A 10,487-nucleotide genomic window follows, 5' to 3' on the forward strand; every position below is an offset into this window, starting at 1 on the left:
ACGTCTACAGCGAACGTCCACTGGGCCGAGTGGAGTCGACTCTCGGAGACGCTCGGAAGCGACCACCACATTATCCAAGTGACATCGCGCATAATCGAAAACTGACCAAGACTGAAATGGCTCGACTAACAGACTGGAAGTCCTTCAGAGACAACCTCAGCGGCAACACAACAATCGACGACATCGACCATTGGCTCAAGGTCCTTCTCATCACCGCAGAAAACCACACCAAGAGCATCCAACTAAGCACCAACACCTCCGAAGTCGATCCGCATCTCCTTCATACCTGGGAGGCCAAAAGAAGCCTCCTGAAAAGGTGGAAGGGACAGAAGCTCAATAGAAAACTAAGCAACGAATCGCCCTTCTCACCATACAGGCCCAAGATTACGCGGAGCCACTTAGTCAAAATTGAACACCTTTTGTGACAGCATACAAGGGACACTCAGCACCAAGAAAACCTGGCATCTCCTACGCGCTCTCTTAGCTACCGATCATACCAAAACGCAACAGAAGCAAGATCTGCGCAGACTGATCCACAGTCACGCTAAATCGGAGCATGATCTCCTTCGTGAGCTTCAGCAAAAACTGACAAGACCACTTCATCAGCGAGCCGAAAGACCTACGACGGCGCACCAAACCCAGATCTCGATCAACCACTCACCCAGGCAGAGCTCCACGCAGCCTTAGGCAAACTCACTAGAAACACCAGTCCCGGCAAGGACAGAATAACTAATAAGCTCCTACGCAACCTCCCGCAATGTGCCACTACAGCACTGCTACAGCACTACAACGTCTTCTGGGAAAAGGGGGATCTACCCGCAACCTGGAAGCATTCGCAGGTCATCATGATCCCCAAACCCAACAAACCCCTTCGCATCGAAAACCTCCGTCCCATTTCGCTCACATCCGAGCACATGGTGCACGACCGGTTACCACCATACCTCGAGGTCAACGGACACTTGCCGCACACCATCTTCGGATTCCGACAGCATCTATCCACGCAGGACGTACTCCTGCTCCTCAAAGAACACTTGCTTGACTACATCGATAACAGACGCAAATAATCAATCCTGGCAATTGACGTAAAGGGCGCATTTGACAACGTGAGCCACGAAGCCATTCTCCGCAATCTCGAAGATGCAGGCTGCGGAGCCCAAATATATCCCTACATCAGCAGCTTTTTGACACACCAAACAGCAACAGTAGGCGTCTGCAACACGCGCAGCGATAAATTTCGGCTACCCGACAAAGGAACCACACAAGGATCAGTTATTTCACCTCTCCTTTTCAATATCGCAATGATCAAGCTACCGAAACTGAACGTCATCCCAAACCTTAGCTATGCCCTTTATGCCGACGATATCACGCTCTGGACCAAAGCACCCACTACTGGAGAACAAGAACGCAATCTACAAGAAGCCGTCGATACTATCGAAAGATACCCCGAGACTGCGGTCTCCAAAGCGCACCCGAAAAGTCGGAGCTTCTCGTCCTGAGAGCACGGACACGAGGAAGACCACCCAACTATATCGAACCCGATCCTAGTGTCTCGCTCAACGGAACCAAGATCCCTACAGTCGACTCTCTTCGCGTACTCTGACCACATCCGCAAGGACGGATCAGGGGCGGCCACTCTCCTGCGTCTCCAACGGACACTGTCGCAAGTTACGCACCTCGTCAAGAGGATCACAAACCAAAGAAGCGGACTCAAGGGGCACGACACACTAAGCATAATTCAAGCTCCATAATCCATGCAACTCACCTCGGCGAACTGATACAGATTCTGCGACTCCTTCGGTGGCACCCTGGCTACGACCAAGACAAGGCACATCAAGACCAAATGCTATGAAGATCCTGTTCCCACACAACCATGTACAACACCCTACACAGGGCAGCCCAACCCACTAATGGACGAACCTATCACAGAAAACGAAATTAGAGCGGTCATCTCAGCCACCACTCGTAAGACAGCTGCGGGCACGGAGCACATCACGAACTCCATGATACGAAACCTGAGTCCATCTCCGCACTCACGGCCTTTCTCAACCAACAATGGGAACAAGGTACGGTGTCAGCGATGTGGAAACACGCACGAATAATCATGATCCCCAAATCGGGCAAGAAGTTAGCAATTGAAAACCTCAGACCCATCTCGCTCACGTCCTGCCTCGGCAAGGTGTACGAGAAAATTATAAACACGAGACTACAGAGACACTTAGAAGTTAAAAAAAAAAAACACCTGCCGGACATTATGTTCGGTTTCCGCGCAGGCCTGTCCCACACAAGATGTGCTACTCCAAATCAAGGAAGAAGTCCACAGCAACGTTTCCCGCAGCGGCGCACACGTACTCCAAGCAATCGACATCAAAGGGGCTTTCGACAACGTCAGCCACCAAGGAATCCTAGAAGGGCTGGCCTACACCAACTGCGGCGAGCGAACGCACAAGTATGTTGAGAGCTTCCTGAGCTACGGCACGGCGGAGCTGAAGATGAGAGATCCAGACTCAAGTGTACCACCCTACCAACAAGGGCACACCACAAGATGCTGTCATCTCACCCACCCTGTTCAACGTCGCCATGATCGACCTCGCAAGCAAACTACAGGACGTAGCAGGTCTTCGGCACGCAATTTACGCAGGCGACATAACACTCTGGACCACAACAGCGACTCTCGTTGAACATGAAGAACGGCTGCAAACTGCAGTGAATCTCATCCAAGAATACGTCAGCCAACAGGGACTACATTTCTCCCCCGAGAAATCTGAGCTCCTACGAGTCTGGCGAGGCCGGGGTAACCACACAGTCCCCACAGACCCAACAAGAAAACTCGAGGTACGCCTCAACGGGGGCCTCATACCAGAGAAGCCGTTGCTGAGGGCGCTGGGCATGTGGCTGCAGTCCAACCAGTGGGCCACACACACCCTTACACTCCTCAAAACCAGTGTCAAGGCGGTATCACGCATGATCTCCCGCGTAACAACCAAGGACAGAGGCATGAAGGAAAGGGACACTCTCCTACTCGTCAGAAGCATGGTGGTGAGCAAAATCGCACACAGCCTGCCCTATACTACCATCTCACTCAGTCCGAGACGAAGCAGGCCGACAGACTTTTGAAAATGCTTTCAAGCCCGCTCTCCGCCTGCTGATAAGTGCATCGACTGAAAAATTATTGGCGCTAGGGTTGCACAACACCCTTAGCGAACTGACAGAAGCCCTTTACGTCTCGCAACTTGCGCGGACCCGCGCGGGACGACACGTCCTACAAACCTTGGGGTTCCCAGCTATAACAACACGAACCCAAGAAACCTGCTCGATACCTCGTCACGTCCAGGGCAGGTATTACGTTGCCCGATACCACGCAACATGGACCCTAACCTTATACTCCGGCAGGAGGAGAGCAAGGGCCGAGTACATGGAGAAAACATTCAGGTTCAATACCACGGCCCGTTTTACGGCCGCGCCATGTATGGGACGAACTAAGGCGCAGTGGCAGTGGTATGCAACCACCGAGGCCACGTTACCTCCGCTGCATCGACCCGCCCCTGCACGATCACGGAAGCAGAAGAACTGGCCGTCGGGGTAGCCATTCGCGAAAGCCAACACGCAAACAAACCACTGACGATCCTCACGGATTCCCAGTAGGCCTGCCGCAACTTCTTACAGGGAAGAATTGGAAGACCTACTGCACAAGTCCTAGCCCAAATACTCAAGCAGGACCTTTAGGGTGTCACCACCCAAACCATCATCTGGATACCGGGCCACACTGGCATCACGGGCAACCTGCAGGCCGACAGAGCAGCTCGAGGATTCGTGCATAACTGAGCACTTATCACGCCGGCTACAGAAGACCCGGACCCTGTCTACCTCGAGTATTCAGTCATCGTGAACTACCACAGAGGTAGTCGCTTGCGACATCCACCACCCCACCGAAATCTAAAGACAGAGGATGCCGCTGCCTGCCATGGGCTCTAGACAGGCACTTACACGAACCTACACATATTACATCGAATACAGCCCACAGCCTAAAGGGACGAATGCTCGTGGTGCAGGGCCACACCAACCCTATGCCACATTGCGTGGGAGTGCACACTACACAACACGAAACACCCCGACACGAACACCATGAGGGAGCAATGGGAGGCACTGCTGTCCAGCTCGGCCCTCGACGATGAGCTCAAGCTGATGCAGGGAGCTGAAAAGATGGCAAGAGCCAGCTGAGATCTGTTCTAGGGGCCATGACTATTACAGATTTTTCTGATTTATTACTTTAATAAAGTTTATCTTTCTACCCACTTATGTCTCCACATTTTGCTTATAGGCGAGTTGGCAGCTCGGCTGCTTTGCGAGCCGTGGCCGCACTTCTGGCACTTGAAACACCGACGAGGGTTAGGAATGTAGAGTCTGACAGGAATTTAACTGTATAACCTGCCCAAAGGGGTGCGCTGCCTCCGCTGAGGGACCTCGAAAAAGGTCGTGGCGCTCTGCATCGGCTCAACCCCCAGGATCCCCTTTTCCCTGGACACGGCTAAGCCACACAAGGCTATAGGCGCGGGAGGGTCCGACCCTCGTGTGCTCGGGTCCGTGGTGTCGCAACGCACCAAACGCCTGCAGACGCAGACGCCCCTGCGGCAGAGCGGGTTGTACGCAGAGAGCCAACGGACATTAGTCAACAAAAAAAGTGCCAGGTCACGCGTCGGCGGGTTGTGATACACAATCTGTAGACTTTACAGAAGAACGCCCACAGTATACTTCTGAAGACTGTCTAAAAGAAATTCGCTTGTGGTCTTTTGTGAGCCTCTTCCGATAGTTGTAGCCAGAAGGCACTTCATTTGCCTTCGTAATTACGTCAATAGCAACATGAAAGCTTCTCCCAGCTGGACGCGGAACGCCACTCTCGTTATCTTCGACAATTTGGTACCATGACCTGCCAAATCACGGCTGCAGAGGGCCACTCTCCTCCCTTACCCGCATTGCACGGTAGCCATAAGGACTCAGTCCTGGTTAACTATGTTGCTTTCATTTATCTGTTTCTCTCTCTCTCTCTCAGCGGTTTCCCGTTACCTCTGTCCTGAGTCCTCTGGCTAAACCCTATATTCCTGAAACTTTTCGTACGTATCCAACCTGCCACATCACTCTCTCTGGACCTAAACGTTTCCCCCCGTCTTCTGCAGACAGAAATCTCAAAACCAACCAGTAGCGACCATGCATGATCAGTACGTCTACGTATTGGGTCATCGCAGTGTATAGGGCCGAAGATTGCGACACCCATGCGCTCCCTCGGCTCAAAAGCAAGGAACACGCGACGCCGTTGATGCAAGCCTTGCCGTTTAAGGACGAACATCGAAGGAGTATAATAACCACAGCGAGAACGAATAAACGAAGCGCGGTAGACGTGTCTGTATGCGGTGGGGGGTTCACCCGACTGTCGGTGTGGTCATCGTATCGCGCTGTCGCTGCTACGTGGGTCGTGTCAGTGCCGCGCGGCGCCCGCAAGCACGCGATCAGCGCCCGCTGTGCGCGCCTCCGGCGACGCGGTCGAACTGCTACGTGTGCGTCCCAGTGCGCGATGAAACCGCGAACGCGACAGCGCGTGTCGCGTTGGGCCCGCGTTCGCTCCGGTCACGCCGCAACGGAGCGGCCGGCCGACGAATTTTCGAATCACGTCGCACCCCAAGGGTGCGATCTTGTACGCGTTCCAAACTCGAACGGAGGTGGCCCGTTCTCTCCGTCGCGAAATTGGGGGTCCGTTCCGTTGCGTTCGTCCGATAGCAGACAACACGGAATGATTGACAGCAGATATCACTTCACAACTGACGTCATGGCGTTCGACACCGTTCAAACTGACCAAGCGTGTGCGGCTCGGTGGAACGGACCACCTCCGTTCTATTTTGGAACGCGTACAAGACCGCACCCTTGGCATCCATAGAAATACACTGGGTGTCATATTTATACTATACGCAGGACTTTTTAAAAAAGTGTCTGCAGCAGGTGGCGCAATTCTATGGTCCTTGAGCTGGATTCCTCGAAGAGGCGGACGTTACGTGTACGAGAAATCGAAAAAGCATAAACTAATAGTTTAAAACAAAAATATTCTGGGCGTTTTACGTGCCAAAACCACGATATGATTATGAGGGGCGCACGCCGAAGTGGGGGACTCCGGATGAATTTAGCCACCTGGGGTTCTTTCAACGTGCGCCCGATGCACGGTACACAGGCGTTCTTTTCTGCATTTCGCCCCCATCGATACGCGGCCGCCGCGGCCGGGATTCGGTCCCGCAGCTAGACCACGACCGTAACATCACAACACGTTTTGCAACATTTGCGGGTTCCTTTTGAATGACTTACAATTGGATCCGGAAACTTTTACTCGTGCTTATAGGTATAACCGCGTAGCTTCACAATGCGCCATCGAACATCGACACGGCACCTTGCTGACCCGTGCTCATAGACGGATCAAATGATCCGAATAATGCGACTGCGCTAGTGGTACACATTTTGGAAGCAAACAGCGCACGGTCAAAAGCGCACGGTCAGTGTGTTTTCTTGTTTTTGTACCATTTGTGAGCCAACTTTCCGGAATGTCCCACGTAATACTGGACTATGGCGGAAGCAAATACCAACCAAGTATCCGTGGTGCCATCAAGTTCGCCTTCTCGCTCAATACAGTCGCTCCGACATTTACCCTGCATGCTGGGCGGACTCGGTCCAGTCTGCTTGGTTCTCGGTAGATCTTAATCGATGCGCATATGATCGGGGTGCTTTGCCAACCACTCTGCGCACATTTTCACCCGATACGCATGAGTAACTTGGGTAGTTTGTTGTAAAGTATACATTTACAGTTGTCGTTTTGCCAATGTGCGAATGTGGTATCCGCGCATACGTCAGCGCCACGCCCGGTGCTTTTCCGGTAGCGCGGCAACGGGGGATGCTAAAGCTTGCCGCGATATGACCACGTGTTAGGCCGACCTTTCCTGGTTAAAACTTTCTCCCGTGACGCTCCCTCTCAGTTTTTTTAATCACATTCTTCCGTGTACCGGACACTGCCTCGAGAAAACGGAATCGCAACACAGTCGCTATGGGGAGAGGCTGCTACGCGGAAGCATTCTTCGACGGCCTTGTCCGGACCGTTCGATCGCTTCGGCCGGACGCTGACAGAAGGGAAACGCGAAACACGGCGATAACCGTGGAGGAAACGACAAGAAGACGCAGAAAGAAGAGGGGGGTTCGCAAGGGGAAGGAGGTTCAGGAGTGAGTAGGGCAAAAGCGCCGTACGTACGCGGCTTACACAGCTTTCCGACCAGGAGGGAACCTCGCGTCAGCGCTTGGCCGGCTGCTCATACGCGCGTCTAGGTCCCTGCGCGGCCTGCCCGCCTGTCGCCCCTGGTCTCCCGCTGGGATGACACGAAGCTCACGACCGGAACACGCCGGGAATGCGGTTGCGCGCGGTCCCTCGCCGGCTTCCTCCGGGATGGGAGGGCACCGCGTGCATGCTGTTCAGCAGGTCTTCTACATCTTCTGTGCGGTATACATCACAAAAGTGCATAATGTCTCACAGGTCCGCGTCCCAGTTCCCGTACGTTTGGAGCTATACGGTCGCCGCAGCTTTCGCAAGCGGAATCGTTTTGTTTCAGTGCGTGAGTATAGTGATTACAAGGGGAGGCTTCATCCACCAAATATCGAGGATTTGTCTTATTGGAATTAGCTTATACTTGCGCATTGAAACAACGATCCCGATCATGCCAGCGAAGGCGTGCTCGGCCGGCCCTTAACACCATCAGTCACCTCGGCCTACGATCCAACACCAAGTGAACACTGAGGACCCAAATGAACTGCCGAAAGTGCGCTATACTTCATCTTTCATACTATTCGTATAGATCACCGCACCTGTTGTGGCTATTCCCGTAAGGAAAGATATACTAGAAAGAGGATGCTAAAAGCTGCCAAGCTACGAACGAATCGAGACAGGCAGTTATAAGCGTTGGTTCATGGACTATAACTTCGCTAGGCCATGCTCTACGGCAACCTGTACATGAGCACGACTTCCACGCTTTTATTTAAATAAGCACACTTGCTCACCATCTGCTGCGGCTGTGTCCAGGGGCGAAGGCCACGAGAGAGGAAATGCTTAAAGTATACCCCAGACAAGCCGGCCATCTTTGTCAAATGCGGCTTTGTCATCCTTGGCCTGCTGGTTTCAAGTGGTTGGCGTAATGAAGTCATACAGCGGCGCTAGTGGTGGCGGCGGAATGAGTATGAATATGTCGCACAAGTACGAAATAAATGATATAATATGATGGACAGTCACGCATCACTGTCATTACTAATTAAAGGCAACGCAAGTTGAGGTATACAGATAAAGCGAAATTCACAATACGCATGGCGAAAGTGCCCGCCAAGCGAAGTACAAAGTATACCATATGGCCTCTCTTATTTTTTTTTTAAGCGATAGCATGTTTTCGCTATCGGCCGACGCCCATAGCTTGTTTTGGCTACTTCGATGTAGCTAAAGCAAGCTACGGACGTCAGCCGATCTCGCTCTACAACAACCGGTAAGAGACTGAGCATGTGTTGGTGGGCTAGTTGGTTAGGCATGATAACAAAAACGGCGCCGATTACATGAGCATAGATATAAGATGGAAAACGAGCTCTCCGGTCACATAAGTGCGCATTGTAAGGCGCACAAGTGCATCCCAGATTTCGATAGAACCAGTGTTCTGTACAGGGCTGACCATCAACTCACTAGGGAGATATTGGAAGCGCTTGAGATAAAAAAGCGCGGTCTTGAATGTATCAGTGAAGCCTCAGTTTCGCTTTCGACAAAGGAACTGGCATATCTTGAGAGTGACTCTTGAACTGTTATTCTGTATCTTCGCTTCTTTGTGCGATGCAGATGACTGCCCTGTTTAGTTCTTGTTTTTTGACAGCGGCTATATATTGCTATGTCAAGAAATAAAAACACTCAGTTGTTAGTGCGCCTACGTGCTGTCTCGTGTTTCCCTTCTTCGTGTGTTGTTTTATTCGGCGCCGTTTTTTGTAATCAAACTGGTAAGAGAGTCGACTTGGGCTGGCTGTTTGGGTTTGTAGCTGCAGCTTGGGTCACCAGGTACGGTGGGCCGGGTATATGTGCCAACGGGCACGAACGGACGACTTCGGCACCGCGTATGTAATAGTGGTATGAACCCATTCTTGACCACTCTTCCAGGATAGCACGACACCTGATTGCTTGGCGTGCGCCCGGGTGACGTCACGCACTATAGGGGAGGAGGAGCTGAGGAGGGCACGCGCGTCAGCTGCGCTGCTTGATGGAGAGACACTACAACGAAGTTGCAGCCAGGAATCTACGGACAGTCGGGGTTGCTACGAAGTTTCAATTTGGGTACTACAATATATACTGTCTCGCGGTATCATTCGGCATTGTGGTTGGCAGCGGGATTGCCACTTGGTGTGTCCGCTGATGTGCCCATAATAAGGCTTCATACTCACGGATGGCATATGAAGCAGGTTATATATAAAAAAGAAAAAGCCATCGCTGATTTTCACAATCACCTTCGATGGTTCCTGCTACAATTTTTTTTAATACCGTTAATAGAATTGTTAAATATAGCTTGTGGCATAAAGCACAAATCTAATTACTAAGCTGAATTACTCGAATGGGCGGACATCACTTGCACAAGAAATCACAAAAGCTTTGCACATTTAGATGGAAAATACAAATTTTTTTTTTCGGGTCTGCCGCCATTAAAGAGTTAGCCGGAGCCCCAATGTGTTTCGTAGCACATTTTCACGTGGCATATCTCGAAAGCAGTGCTTATGGTGTTTGGATATCTGCTAGCTAAGCAGACATGGCTTCACTACTCGTGAGCGACATCTTCGCATTCACGTGTGCGCTAGAGTGATTATTTAAAAATAACTTCCTTAGTGCATTTAGGTAATTAGTTTACAGTTGGCATGACGGAGAGTTGGCTGGCGAAGAATTGCCCCGTTACGTAATTAGAGTGCGCTAGGAATATTAGGTATTCTAGGTCACCCTAGCGTAACGCCTACACCCCCCCCCCCCCCAGTTTATTTCCTTTCTTCACGCAGTCAAAATAAGTCAGAATGGCGGACGGGGCTCAGCAGGAGCGGAAGCAATTGAGTGTATACGCAACATCCACCTTCAGCAATGTTTAAAAACTTCGTGCACTGCACCACGAACTTGTCTCAATTGAGGAAAAAAAAAAAAGAAGGTAGGAGAGGGACTTGCCGATTGTGCGCCGCCAATCTTCCCGTTATTCTTCCATTCACTTCGCGCCGCGCACGGGAGGATCGTCGACGCACAATAGAACTCTGCTCTCCTCGTGAGCCTCGACTTGACTAACGACGCGACCCGCGACTTCCGTGGGACTAGCAAGTGGGGAAGCCTGCTTGCTAAATTTCGCATTGCCTGTTCAGATCTACGAAGCACTTAACACGCGGTGCAAGCGGCCACGCTCTGATCAACAACACCA

At 51.7% G+C, this 10,487-nt stretch overlaps 1 long non-coding RNA gene across 1 annotated transcript in view; it reads right to left on the reverse strand.

Moving 5' to 3' along the window:
- LOC135921821 (uncharacterized) overlaps positions 1–8,274 on the reverse strand; it is a 262,348-nt gene extending 254,074 nt beyond the window's left edge. Inside the window, exon 1 of the long non-coding RNA XR_011508662.1 lies at positions 8,077–8,274. This is a non-coding gene — a long non-coding RNA (uncharacterized lncRNA). The remainder of the gene's footprint in view (positions 1–8,076) is intronic.
- Positions 8,275–10,487: the final 2,213 nt, after the last annotated feature.

The sequence above is a fragment of the Dermacentor albipictus genome, chromosome 9, assembly GCF_038994185.2.
Source record: "Dermacentor albipictus isolate Rhodes 1998 colony chromosome 9, USDA_Dalb.pri_finalv2, whole genome shotgun sequence".
Taxonomy (NCBI): domain Eukaryota; kingdom Metazoa; phylum Arthropoda; class Arachnida; order Ixodida; family Ixodidae; genus Dermacentor; species Dermacentor albipictus.